General features: G+C 50.7%; 1 non-coding gene across 1 annotated transcript; it reads left to right on the plus strand.

Moving 5' to 3' along the window:
• Window positions 1-11,355: 11,355 nt before the first annotated feature.
• Window positions 11,356-11,428, plus strand: TRNAV-AAC (transfer RNA valine (anticodon AAC)). The gene has a single exon. It is a non-coding gene; the product is annotated as a tRNA-Val (tRNA).
• Window positions 11,429-12,071: the final 643 nt, after the last annotated feature.

Here is a 12,071-nt window from a genome sequence, read left to right on the forward strand (position 1 = left end):
AGGGAGTTACAGAAGAAGGTGGGTGGAAGAGAGCATCAGATCAGCACAGCATAAGAGAACAGGGAGTTACTGACGGAGGTGGATGGAAGAGAGCAGCAGATTAGCACAGGTGAAGAGAAGATGGAGTTAAAGAAGGAGGTGGTGTTGAAGAGAGCAGCAGAACAGGACGGGAGAAGAGAACAGGGCGGTAGAGAAGGAGGCGGGTTGAAGAGAGCTGCAGATCAGCTCTGGAGAAGAGAAGTGAACAGGGAGTTAGAGAAGTAGGTGGGTGGAAGAGAGGAGCAGATCAGCACAGGAGAATACAACAGGGAGTTTGAGAAAGAGGCGAGTGGAAGAGAACAGCAGATTAGCGTAGGAGAAGAGAACAGAGTTAAAGAAGGAGGCGGGTTGGAAGAGAGCAGCAGATCAGCACAGCAGATGAGAACAGGGAGTTACAGAAGGAGGTGGTTGGAAGAGAGCATCAGATCAGCACAGCATAAGAGAACAGGGAGGTACAGAAGGAGGTGGGTGGAAGAGAGCAGCAGATTAGCACAGGCGAAGAGAACATGAAGTTAAAGAAGGAGGTGGTGTTGAAGAGAGCAGCAGAACAGGACGGGAGAAGAGAACATGGAGTTAGAGAAGGAGGCAGGGTGGAAGAGATCAGCAGTTCTGCACGGGAGAAGAGAAGAGAACAGGGAGTTAGAGAAGGAGTTTGTTGGAAGAGAGGAATAGATCAGCATAGCAGAAGAGAACAGGGAGTTAAAGAAGGAGGTGGGATGGAAGAGAGCAGCAGATCAGCACAGGAGAAGAGAATAGAATAGGGAGTTAGAGAAGGAGGTGTGGTGAAAGTGAGCATCAGATCAGCAGAAGTTAACAGGGAGTTAAAATGCAATGCAAAATGTTTCTCATTTGGAAAGTTTGAGCTTTGCAAATGACCAATTTTACTTTATTGTTTTGTTGTCGAAAATAGTGAAAATAATTGCTTTGTCATTTACAACGCTAATAGTTATAACTTTTGCAAATGTGACACCTTTAGCACTTGTAATGCAATATGTGTTTTATTTATGGGACTTACATGTTTTGATATTACAAACACTGGTTTGGATTTGGAGGTGGAGTTGGAGGGTGGATTTGGAGGGTGGAGTTGGAGGGTGGAGTTGAAGGGTGGGGTTGGAGGGTGGAGTTGGAGGGTGGAGTTGGAGGGTAGAGTTGGCTTTTGATTTGGAGGGTGTAGTTGGAGGGTGGAGTTGGCTTTTGAGTTGGAGGGCAGAGTTGGATGGTGGATTTTGATTTGGATGTAGGATTTTGATTTGGATGCTGGAGTTGGAGGGTGGAGTTGGAGGGTGGAGTTGCATTTTGAGTTTGAGGGTGGAGTTGGAGGGTGGAGTTGGAAGTTGGAGGGTGGAGTTGGAGTTAGAGTGTGGAGTTGGAGTTGGAGTGTGGATTTGGAGGGTGGAGTTGGAGGGTGGAGTCGGAGGGTGGAGTTGGAGGGTAGAGTTGGAGTTGGAGGGTGGAGTTGGAGGGTTGTTTATGCAGGTGCAGTTGGAGGGTGGAGTTGCATTTTGAGTTTGAGGGTGGAGTTGGAGGGTGGAGTTGGAGGGTGGATTTGGATGGTGGATTTGGATTTGGAGGGTGGAGTTGGAGGGTTGTTTTTGCAGGTGGAGTTGGAGGGTGGAGTTGCATTTTGAGTTTGAGAGTGGAGCTGTAGTTGAAGGGTGGAGTTGGATTTGGAGGGTGGAGTTGGATTTAGAGGGTGGAGTTGGATTTGGAGGGTGGATTTGGAGGGTTATTTTTGCAGGTGGAGTTGGAGTTGGAGGGTTAAGTTGGAGGGTGGAGTTGGAGGGTGGAGGATGGAGTTGGAGTTGGAGGGTGGAGCTGGAGAGTGGAGCTGGAGGGTGGAGTTGGAGGGTGGAGTTGGAGGGTGGAGTTGGATTTGGAGGGAATGGGGTTGGAGGGTGTATTTGGAGGGTGTATTTTGAGGGTGGAGTTAGAGGGTGGAGTTAGAGGGTGGAGTCGGAGGGTGGAGTTGGAGGGTGGAGTTGGAGGGTGGAGTTGCATTTTGAGTTTGAGGTTGGAGTTGGAGAGTGGAGTTGGAGGGTGGAGTTGGAGGGTGGATTTGGAGGGTGGAGTTGGAGTTGGAGTCTGGAGTTGGATTTGGAGGGTGGATTTGGAGGGTGGAGTTGGGGGGTGGGGTTGGAGGGTGGAGTTGGCGGGTGAAATTGGAGGGTTGTTTTGCAGGTGGAGTTGGAGGGAGGAGTTGGAGGGTGGATTTGGAGGGGGGATTTGGATTTGGAGGGTGGAGTTGGAGTTGGAGGGTGGAGTTGGAGTTGGAGGGTGGAGTTGGATTTGGAGGGTGGAGTTGGATTTGGAGGATGGAGTTGGAGGGTGGATTTGGAGGGTGGAGTTGGAGTTGGAGGGTGGAGTTGGAGTTGGAGTGTGGAGTTGGATTTGGAGGGAATGGAGTTGGAGGGTGTATTTGGAGGATGTATTTGGAGGGTGGAGTTAGAGGGTGGAGTTAGAGGGTGGAGTTAGACCAATTTTATTTTAATGTTTTGTTGTGGAAAATAGAGAAAATAATAACTTTTGCAAATGTGACACCTATAGCATTTGTAATGCAATATGTGTTGTATTTATGGGACTTACATGTGTATTACAAACACTGGTTTGGATTTGGAGGGTGGAGTTGGATTTGGAGGGTGGATTTGGAGGGTGGAGTTGCATTTTGAATTTGAGGGTGGAGTTGGAGGGTGGAGTTGGAGTCGGAGGGTGGAGTTGGAGTTGGAGGGTGGATTTGGAGGGTGGAGTTGGAGTATGGAGTTGGAGGATGGAGTTGGGGGTGGATTTGGAGGGTGGATTTGGAGGAAGGAGTTGGAGGGTGGAGTTGGATTTGGAGGGTGGAGTTGGATTTGGAGGGTGGAGTTGGATAGTGGAGTTGGAGGGTGGATTTGGAGAGTGGATTTGGAGGGTTGGTTTTGCAGGTGGAGTTGGAGTTGGAGGGTGGAGTTGGAGGATGGAGTTGGAGGGTGGAGGATGGAGTTGAATGGTGGCGTTGGAGTTGGAGGGTGGAGTTGGAGGATGGAGTTGGAGTTGGAGGGTGGAGTTGGAGGGTGGATTTGGAGGGTGGAGTTGGAGGGTGGAGTTGGAGCGTGGAGTTGGAGGGTGGAGTTGGAGGGTGGATTTGTGCTTGGATGTTGGATTTGGAGCTGGATGGTGTTTTTGGATGGTGGAGTTGGAGGGTGGATTTGGAGGGTGGATTTGGAGGGTGGATTTGGAAGGTGGAGTTGGATTTTGAGGGTGTTTTTGGATTTGGTTTTGAGGTTGGAGTTGGAGGGTGGAGTTGGAGGTTGGAGTTGCATTTTGAGGTTGAGGGTGGAGTTGGAGGGTGGATTCTGATTTGGAGGGTGGAGTTGGAGGGTGGAGTTGTATTTGGAGGGTGGAGTTGGATTTGGAGGGTGGAGTTGGAGGTTGGATTTGGAGGGTTGAGTTGGAGTTGGAGGATGGAGTTGGAGTGTGGAGTTGGAGGGTGGAGTTGGAGGGTGGAGTTGGAGGGTGGAGTTGGATTTGGAGGGAATGGAGTGGGAGGGTGTATTTGGAGGGTGGGTTTGGATTTGGAGGGTGGAGTTGAAGTTGGAGGGTGGAGTTGGATTTGGAGGGTGGAGTTGGATTTGGAGGGTGGAGTTGGAGGGTGGATTTGGAGGGTGGAGTTGGAGGGTGAAGTTGGAGTTGGAGTGTGGAGTTGGAGGGTGAAGTTGGAGGGTGGAGTTGGATTTAGAGGGAATGGAGTTGGAGGGTGTATTTGAAGAGTGTATTTTGAGGGTGGAGTTAGAGGGTGGAGTTAGAGGGTGGATTGGAGGGTGGAGTTGGAGGGTGGAGTTGGAGGGTGGAGTTGGGGGTGGAGTTGGGGGGTGGAGTTGCATTTTGAGTTTGAGGGTGGAGTTGGAGGGTGGATTTGGAAGGTGGAGTTGGAGGGTGGATTTGGAGGGTGGAGTTGGAGGGTGGAGTTAGAGGGTGGAGTTAGAAGGTGGAGTTAGAGGGTGGATTTGGAGGGTGGATTTGGAGGGCAGATTTGGAGCGTGGATTTGGAGCTAGGATTTGAAGGGTGGAGTTAGAGGGTGGATTTGGAGGGTGGATTTGGAGGGTGGATTTAGAGGGTAGATTTGGATTTGGAGTTGGAGGGTGGAGTTGGAGGGTGGATTTGGATTTGGAGTTATAGGGTGGAGTTGGATTTGGAAAGTGGTGTTGGAGGGTGGATTTAGAGGGTGGGATTAGAGGGTGGATTGGGATTTGGAGTTGGAGGGTGGAGTTTGATGTGGAGGGTGGAGTTGGATGTGGATGGTGGAATTGGAGAGTTGAGTTGGAGGGTGGAGTTTGAGGCTGGAGTTGTAGTTGGAGGGTGGAGTTAGAGGGTGGAGTTAGAGGGTGGATTTAGAGGGTGGCTTTGGAGGGTGGATTTGGAGGTAGATAGAGAGTGAGGTAGTGAGAGAGAGAGTGAGGCAGATAGAGAGTGAGGTAGTGATAGACAGAGAGAGTGAGGTAGTGAGAGAGAGTGAGGTAGTGAGGGAGAGTGAGGTTGTGAGGTAGTGAGATAGAGTGAGAGTGAGGTAGTGAGAGAGAGAGAGAGTGAGGTAGTAAGGAAGAGTGAGGTTGTGAGGGTGTGTGAAGGTGAGAGGGTGTGATGGTGTGATGGTGTGAGGGTGAGAGGGTGTGGTGATCTGAGGGTGGAGTTGGAGGGTGGAGTCGGAGGGTGGAGTTGGAGGGTGGAGTTGGAGGGTGGAGTTGGAGGGTGGAGTTGGAGGGTGGAGTTGGAGGGTGGATTTGGAGGGTTGTTTTGCAGGTGAAGTTGGAGTTGGAGGGTGGATTTGGAGGGGGTATTTGGATTTGGAGGGTGGAGTTGGAGTTGGAGGGTGGAGTTGGATTTGGAGGGTGGAGTTGGAGTTGGAGGGTGGAGTTGGATTTGGAGGGTGGAGTTGGATTTGGAGGGTGGAGTTGGAGGGTGGATTTGGAGGGTGGAGTTGGACTTGGAGGGTGGAGTTGGAGTTCGAGGGTGGAGTTCGAGGGTGGAGTTGGAGGGTGGAGTTGGATTTGGAGGGAATGGAGTTGGAGGGTGGAGTTGCATTTTGAGTTTGAGTTTGGAGTTGGAGAGTGGATTTGGATTTGGAGGGTGAAGTTGGAGGGTGGATTTGGATTTGGAGGGTGGAGTTGGAGTTGGAGAGTAGAGTTCGATTTGGAGGGTGGATTTGGAGGGTGGAGTTGGGGGGTGGGGTTGGGGGTGGGGTTGGAGGGTGGAGTTGGAGGGTGGAGTTGGAGGGTGGAGTTGGAGGGTGGATTTGGAGGGTTGTTTTGCAGGTGGAGTTGGAGTTGGAGGGTGGATTTGGAGGGGGTATTTGGATTTGGAGGGTGGAGTTGGAGTTGGAGGGTGGAGTTGGATTTGGAGGGTGGAGTTGGATTTGGAGGGTGGAGTTGGAGGGTGGATTTGGAGGGTGGAGTTGGACTTGGAGGGTGGAGTTGGAGTTCGAGGGTGGAGTTCGAGGGTGGAGTTGGAGGGTGGAGTTGGATTTGGAGGGAATGGAGTTGGAGGGTGTATTTGGAGGATGTATTTGGAGGGTGGATTTTGAGGGGGGAGTTAGAGGGTGGAGTTAGACCAATTTTATTTTAAAGTTTTGTTGTGGAAAATAGAGAAAATAATTGCTCTGTCATTTACAACGCTAATAGTTATAACTTTTGCAAATGTGACACTTATAGCATTTGTAATGCAATATGTGTTGTATTTATGGGACTTACATGTATTGATATTACAAACACTGGTTTGGATTTGAAGGGTGGAGTTGCATTTGGAGGGTGGAGTTGGAGGGTGGAGTTGCATTTTGAGTTTGAGGGTGGAGTTGGAGTTGGAGGGTGGAGTTGGAGGGTGGAGTTGGAGGGTGGAGTTGGAGTTGGAGGGTGGAGTTGGAGGGTTGTTTTTGCAGGAGGAGTTGGAGGGTGGAGTTGAAGGGTGGAGTTGGAGGGTGGAGTTGGAGGATGGAGTTGGAGTGTGGAGTCGGATTTGGAGGTTGGAGTTGGATTTGGAGGGTGGAGTTGGATTTGGAGGGTGGAGTTGGATAGTGGAGTTGGAGGGTGGATTTGGAGAGTGGATTTGAAGGGTTGTTTTTGCAGGTGGAGTTGCAGTTGGAGGGTGGAGTATGGAGGTGGAGTTGGAGTTGGAGGGTGGAGTTGGAGGGTGGAGTCGGAGTTGGAGGGTGGAGTTGGAGGGTGGAGTTGGAAGGTGGAGTTGGATTTGGAGGGAATGGAGTTGGAGGGTGTGTTTGGAGGGTATATTTGGAGGGTGTATTTTGAGGGTGGTGTTAGAGGGTGGAGTTGGAGGGTGGAGTTGGAGGGTAGAGTTGTAGAGTTGGAGGGTAGAGTTGGAGGGTGGAGTTGCATTTTGAGTTTGAGGGTGGAGTTGCATTTTGAGTTTGAGGGTGGAGTTGGAGTTGGAGGGTGGATTTGGATTTGGAGGGTGGATTTGGAGGGTGGATTTGGATTTGGAGGGTGGAGTTGAAGTTGGAGGGTGGAGTTGGATTTGTAGGGTGGATTTGTAGGGTGGAGTTGGAGGGTGGATTTGGAGCGTTGTTTTTGCAGGTGGAGTTGGAGTTGGAGGGAGGAGTTGGAGGGTGGAGGATGGAATTCGATGGTGGAGTTGGAGTTGGAGGGTGGAGTTGAAGTTGGAGGGTGGAGTTGGAGGGTGGAGTTGGAGCGTGGAGTTGGAGGGTGGAGTTGGAGGGTGGATTTGTGCTTGGATGTAGGATTTGGAGCTGGATGGTGTTTTTGGATGGTGGAGTTGGAGGATGGATTTGGAGGGTGGATTTGGATTTGGAGGGTGGAGTTGGATTTTGAGGGTGTTTTTGAATTTGGTTTTTGAGGTTGGAGTTGGAGGGTGGAGTTGCATTTTGAGTTTGAGGGTGGAGTTGAAGTTGGAGGGTGGAGTTGGAGAGTGGATTTGTATTTGGAGGGTGGATTTGGAGGGTGGATTCTGATGTGGAGGGTGGAGTTGGAGGGTGGAGTTGGATTTGGAGGGTGGAGTTGGATTTGGAGGGTGGAGTTGGAGGGTGGATTTGGAGGGTGGAGTTGGAGGGTGGAGTTGGAGTTCGAGTGTGGAGTTGGAGGGTGGAGTTGGATTTGGAGGGAATGGAGTTGGAGGGTGTATTTGGAGGGTGTATTTGGATTTGGAGGGGGAGTTGGAGTTGGAGGGTGGAGTTGGATTTGGAGGGTGGAGTTGGATTTGGAGGGTGGAGTTGGAGGGTGGATTTGGAGGGTGGAGTTGGAGTTGGAGGGTGGAGTTGGAGTTGGAGGGTGGAGTTGGAGGGTGGAGTTGGATTTAGAGGGAATGGAGTTGGAGGGTGTATTTGGAGGGTGTATTTGGAGAGTGTATTTTGAGGGTGGAGTTAGAGGGTCGAGTTAGAGGGTGGAGTGGAGGGTGGAGTTGGAGGGTGGAGTTGGAGGGCGAAGTTGGAGGGTTGAGTTGGAGGGTAGTGTTGAAGGGTGGAGTTGGAGGGTGGAGTTGGAGGGTGGAGTTGGAGGGTGGAGTTGGATTTGGAGGGAATGGAGTTGGAGGGTGTATTTGGATTTGGAGGGGGAGTTGGAGTTGGAGGGTGGAGTTGGATTTGGATTCGGAGGGTGGAGTTGGATTTGGAGGGTGGAGTTGGAGGGTGGTATTGGAGGGTGGAGTTGGAGTTGGAGGGTGGAGTTGGAGTTGGAGTGTGGAGTTGGAGGGCAGAGTTGGATTTAGACGGAATGGAGTTGGAGTGTGTATTTGGAGAGTGTATTTTGAGGGTGGAGTTAGAGGGTCGAGTTAGAGGGTGGAGTGGAGGGTGGAGTTGGAGGGTGGAGTTGGAGGGCGAACTTGGAGGGTGGAGTTGGAGGGTGGATTTTGAGGGTGGAGTTGGAGGGTGGATTTGGAGGGTGGAGTTGGAGGGTGGAGTTGCATTTTGAGTTTGAGGGTGGAGTTGGAGGGTGGATTTTGAGGGTGGAGTTGGAGGGTGGATTTGGAGGGTTGAGTTGGAGGGTGGAGTTGGAGGGTGGAGTTGGAGGGTGGAGTTGGAGGGTGGAGTTGGAGGGTGGATTTGGAGGGCGGATTTGGAGGGTGGATTTGGAGCGTGGATTTGAAGGGTGCAGTTAGAGGGTGGATTTGGAGGGTGGATTTTGGGGGTGGATTTAGAGGGTGGATTTGGATTTGGAGTTGTAGGGTGGAGTTGGATTTGGAGGGTGGAGTTGGGGGGTGGATTTAGAGGGTGGATTTGGATGTGGAGTTGGAGGGTGGAGTTTGATTTGAAGGGTGGAGTTGGATTTGGATGGTGGAATTGGAGGGTTGCGTTGGAGGGTGGAGTTTGAGGCTGGAGTTGTAGTTGGAGGATGGAGTTACAGGGTGGAGTTAGAGGGTGGAGTTAGAGGGTGGATTTGGAGGTAGATAGAGAGTGAGGTTGTGAGAGAGAGAGAGAGTGAGGTAGATAGAGAGTGAGGTAGTGAGAGAGAGTGAGGTAGTGAGGGAGAGTGAGGTTGTGAGGTAGTGAGATAGAGCGAGAGAGTGAGGTAGTGAGAGAGAGTGAGGTAGTGAGGTTGTGAGGGTGTGTGAAGGTGAGAGGGTGTGATGGTGTGAGGGTGAGAGGGTTTAAGGGGGTGTGAGCGTGTGTGAGGGTGTCTGAGGGTGAGAGGGTGTGAGGGTGTGTGAGAGTGTGTGAGGGTCCGATGTAAATGGTGGCAGGGCAGGCATCATAAGACAGAGAGAAACACAAATGTTAAGATAACAGTGCTCAAAGGGGTTGTGAGAAGTTGGAGATGGGTTTCAGAGGGTTTCAGAGGGGCTGGGGCCATGCAGTGGTGGTAAAGAGAGATCCGGTGGGACAGGGCGATACATGTGAGGAGCGTAGAACTGGCTTACGATGTTGGGCACTGGTTGAAGCTGAGCAGCAAAGTTGACACAAAAGAATGCAAGTGCCAAGAGCGATGGGAGGGGGCTGGGCAAGCAGGCCAACATTCACAAGCAGATGGTCCCGTTTATGACCTGTGGAGCGCGTGAAGTGGCTGGTGGCAAATGGACTCAAAGCGGCCGGTCGCTTTGATGTTCTTGGGTTGTGTTGCTTCGTGGGAGGAGTGGGGAGGGGTAGCGGATTTCTCTGCACGCGCCTTTATCACATGAACTGCATGGGATCTGCAGTGTTTAGAGTTTTGAAAGTGGCTTACTATAATCTCGCCGAACAAAGCTTATGCATTGCTTCAACGAGACCTAAAAATGGTAATTCAATTATTTTAACACCTCCTCAGAGGCAGTAAGATCTATATAAATGCAATTTGCTTTGGTAAATACTGGGAAAGACCAACACATCTGACCTTCTTACAGTGCATGCATATCTCCTTAAACAGGGACTGAACAAAGTGAAAAGCTGCCTCTCTTAAGCGTGTGTGAAGTGCTAACAAGCTGTGAGCCTTTGTTTCCCCTCTGGTTCATTTGCAATAGGTGTGAGGCTCCTGATCTCCCAGCCAGGAGACTGGAACAAAAGGAGGCCTGATGACTTCTTAAATTCATCCTTTGTTATGGGCCCAGCAGGAGTCTTAAATAATACAGCTCCGTCACCATTTGCACGTTGTTGCTTGTTGCAGATGGAAAGCAGACAACCTGCAGACGCTGCTAAAAGTGTCCCAGTGTTTGCAAATTGCACCGGGGCGAGTTCAGCACTTTATTCAGTGGGGCCCACGTTCTTGGCAGGGTGGACAGTGTTCACCCTGTGAAAATATTGGGTGGACGCGGTCCACCCACGTGTGCCCCCTACTCGTGCCCTGATCGTACGTATCAAGCAATCTGTGTAGGATAATCAGAACCGAGCAAGGGCAAGTCGGTTTCATCCCCAGGTCAAAATCCCATCTGGAAGAGTCAATGAGTCTGGATATTGAGGAGATACAGATCACTGCTCTCTCTGGTGCAAGATATCAAAATAAGCAATGATGATTCAACATGGACATGAGGCAAGGCAGGGCTTCTATAGTGGCATGTCCACAACACATCTTCTAATTCATGGGGGCAAACCCAGTGCTGTAGGGTATCACTAGGATATGAACATGGCTGGAGGTTTATGAAACCTTGGCCATGGAGCCAGCATCATTGGAGTCAAAGTAGTGGGCTGTGTCTTGCGCTTAATTCAAAGGTTGAAAGTGCGGGGTGATGCTGGTGGTGGTATCTTTGCTGCCAGAAGGACCTCTGCAGGAGCAACACTATGAGGGGTGCCTACTAAGGGGTTGTTTCTAGGGCTGTGCCTCAGAGGCGGCTTCAACTCTCTTTCAATGAATACTTTACATATATATATTTTTTTAGAAAAAAAAGAAAGCTGCTAGGTGTGGAAAACGTGTTATTCTGAGGTTGGGAAATGAGTAATTTCACATCAGATATCCTTCCCAGTGGTGTCCGCTATTTACCAGAGGTACAAAAGGGGGTGGTGATGGACGGAGCATCTGAACCAATCAAACACTCACACCCAGTCAAAAGATCTGGGTTTGATCCATCACCGTTCTTTAGCCCACTCTGCCACCCCAGCTCAGACATGGCTATATGCAAATCAGTCTGACCCTGTGCCTCATGGGAACAGTCCAGCCCGAACTGCCAAGCCATGCCTTCCCTGGACCGGAAACAAGCTTCCGAGGACAGGTTTCTGGCATTCCAGCCGTCTTCAGCCCGGCTTGCTTGAATCCAGTGGCAAAGTGAGCAAGGGACTCACGTCTGAGCATACCCTGCCACACTTATGGTGGCCAAAGCGGTACAAAAGGGATGGCGGGGTGGGGTAGGAGTGCATAAAGCAGTAGGGCGATGCTCCTCTGCCTTAGCGGATGAGCCGCCACTGAATTCCTTCCCCGTTCCCCGTCCGTCAAAGGGCAGAGTTGGAGCAGACAATGGAGTGATACCGATGGGACCTGCTCTGACTATAAACCACATACCTGGGCAACAACCCCTGCCCGTGCTACCAGCGCACCCTGCGTGACTCCACTCCACCCCCAAGAACAAACAATCCAGAACAGAGCCATAGAACAAGGCGCCACCCACTTAGAGCCCAGGGGGTCAATAGGAGGAGAAGATGTGGTATCAGAGGGCACCCATGCTCCCCTTGGCACCCTGCAGGCGGCATCTTGCTTCCTGCCAATAGAAACAGTTCACACTGAAGGTTTCCCGTTACCCTCAGACAATGGCTGATCTAGAATGCATGTGATAATCACAAGGTCTGCAAGTAAAATGTTGACAGGAGAAAACATGTAAAAGGCGTTCAGAAATGGAAATGGAAAAAGTGTACTCCTGTTGTACACAGACATGGACAAGGTAGATAATGAGTAAGGAACATGGGAGCACCGGACTCATGGGTTTCCGTAGTGTAGTGGTTATCACGTTCGCCTAACACGCGAAAGGTCCCCGGTTCGAGACCGGGCGGAAACAGCTTTTTATTCTTGAATGGCAAACTTAAAGTCACTGATCATAAGGAAATAAACTACAGTACACAGACAGGAAACTATTTCCAAACAGAAACATTTCTACCCTATGTTAATACAAATGTACTGTCAACTACAAACACACGTACTGCCACATGTAGGCATGAATCTACTGTCACTCAGAGGCCAGACTGTGCTTTACACTAACAGGGAACAATATTCTCACACGTACAGATCTCAAGGAAGTCATACACAACATACTCCCGCGTGCAGTATGGGGGCGCATTGCTGCATGCATAAGTGACTGCGTAAATACAAACAGACGTACCCGTGGTTGGGATTAAAATCATGTAAGAATTGTCGCGCTCAGGCATGTTTGTGCAAGATCTGATGAGACTGAGGCTTTAAGTCGAGAATTCATCTCACAGGATAAGCGAAGACAACGAGCTCATAACAAGTGACACACAGCACTACCGAAGGCATTGTAACAGGAAGCACATATGCACCAGAAACAGAGGTCACCTACAGCAGGCACTGCACCCCACCGCCTCATATATAGTGTGGGTTCGGTGTAGGGTAACCAACTGGCATGCTGTATGTGAGCTCTGTGTCTCTTCATCACTATCACAACGGCGGTTCTGTGCCTCCTG

This window comes from Lissotriton helveticus, chromosome 12 (genome assembly GCF_964261635.1).
Source record: "Lissotriton helveticus chromosome 12, aLisHel1.1, whole genome shotgun sequence".
NCBI classification, from domain to species: domain Eukaryota; kingdom Metazoa; phylum Chordata; class Amphibia; order Caudata; family Salamandridae; genus Lissotriton; species Lissotriton helveticus.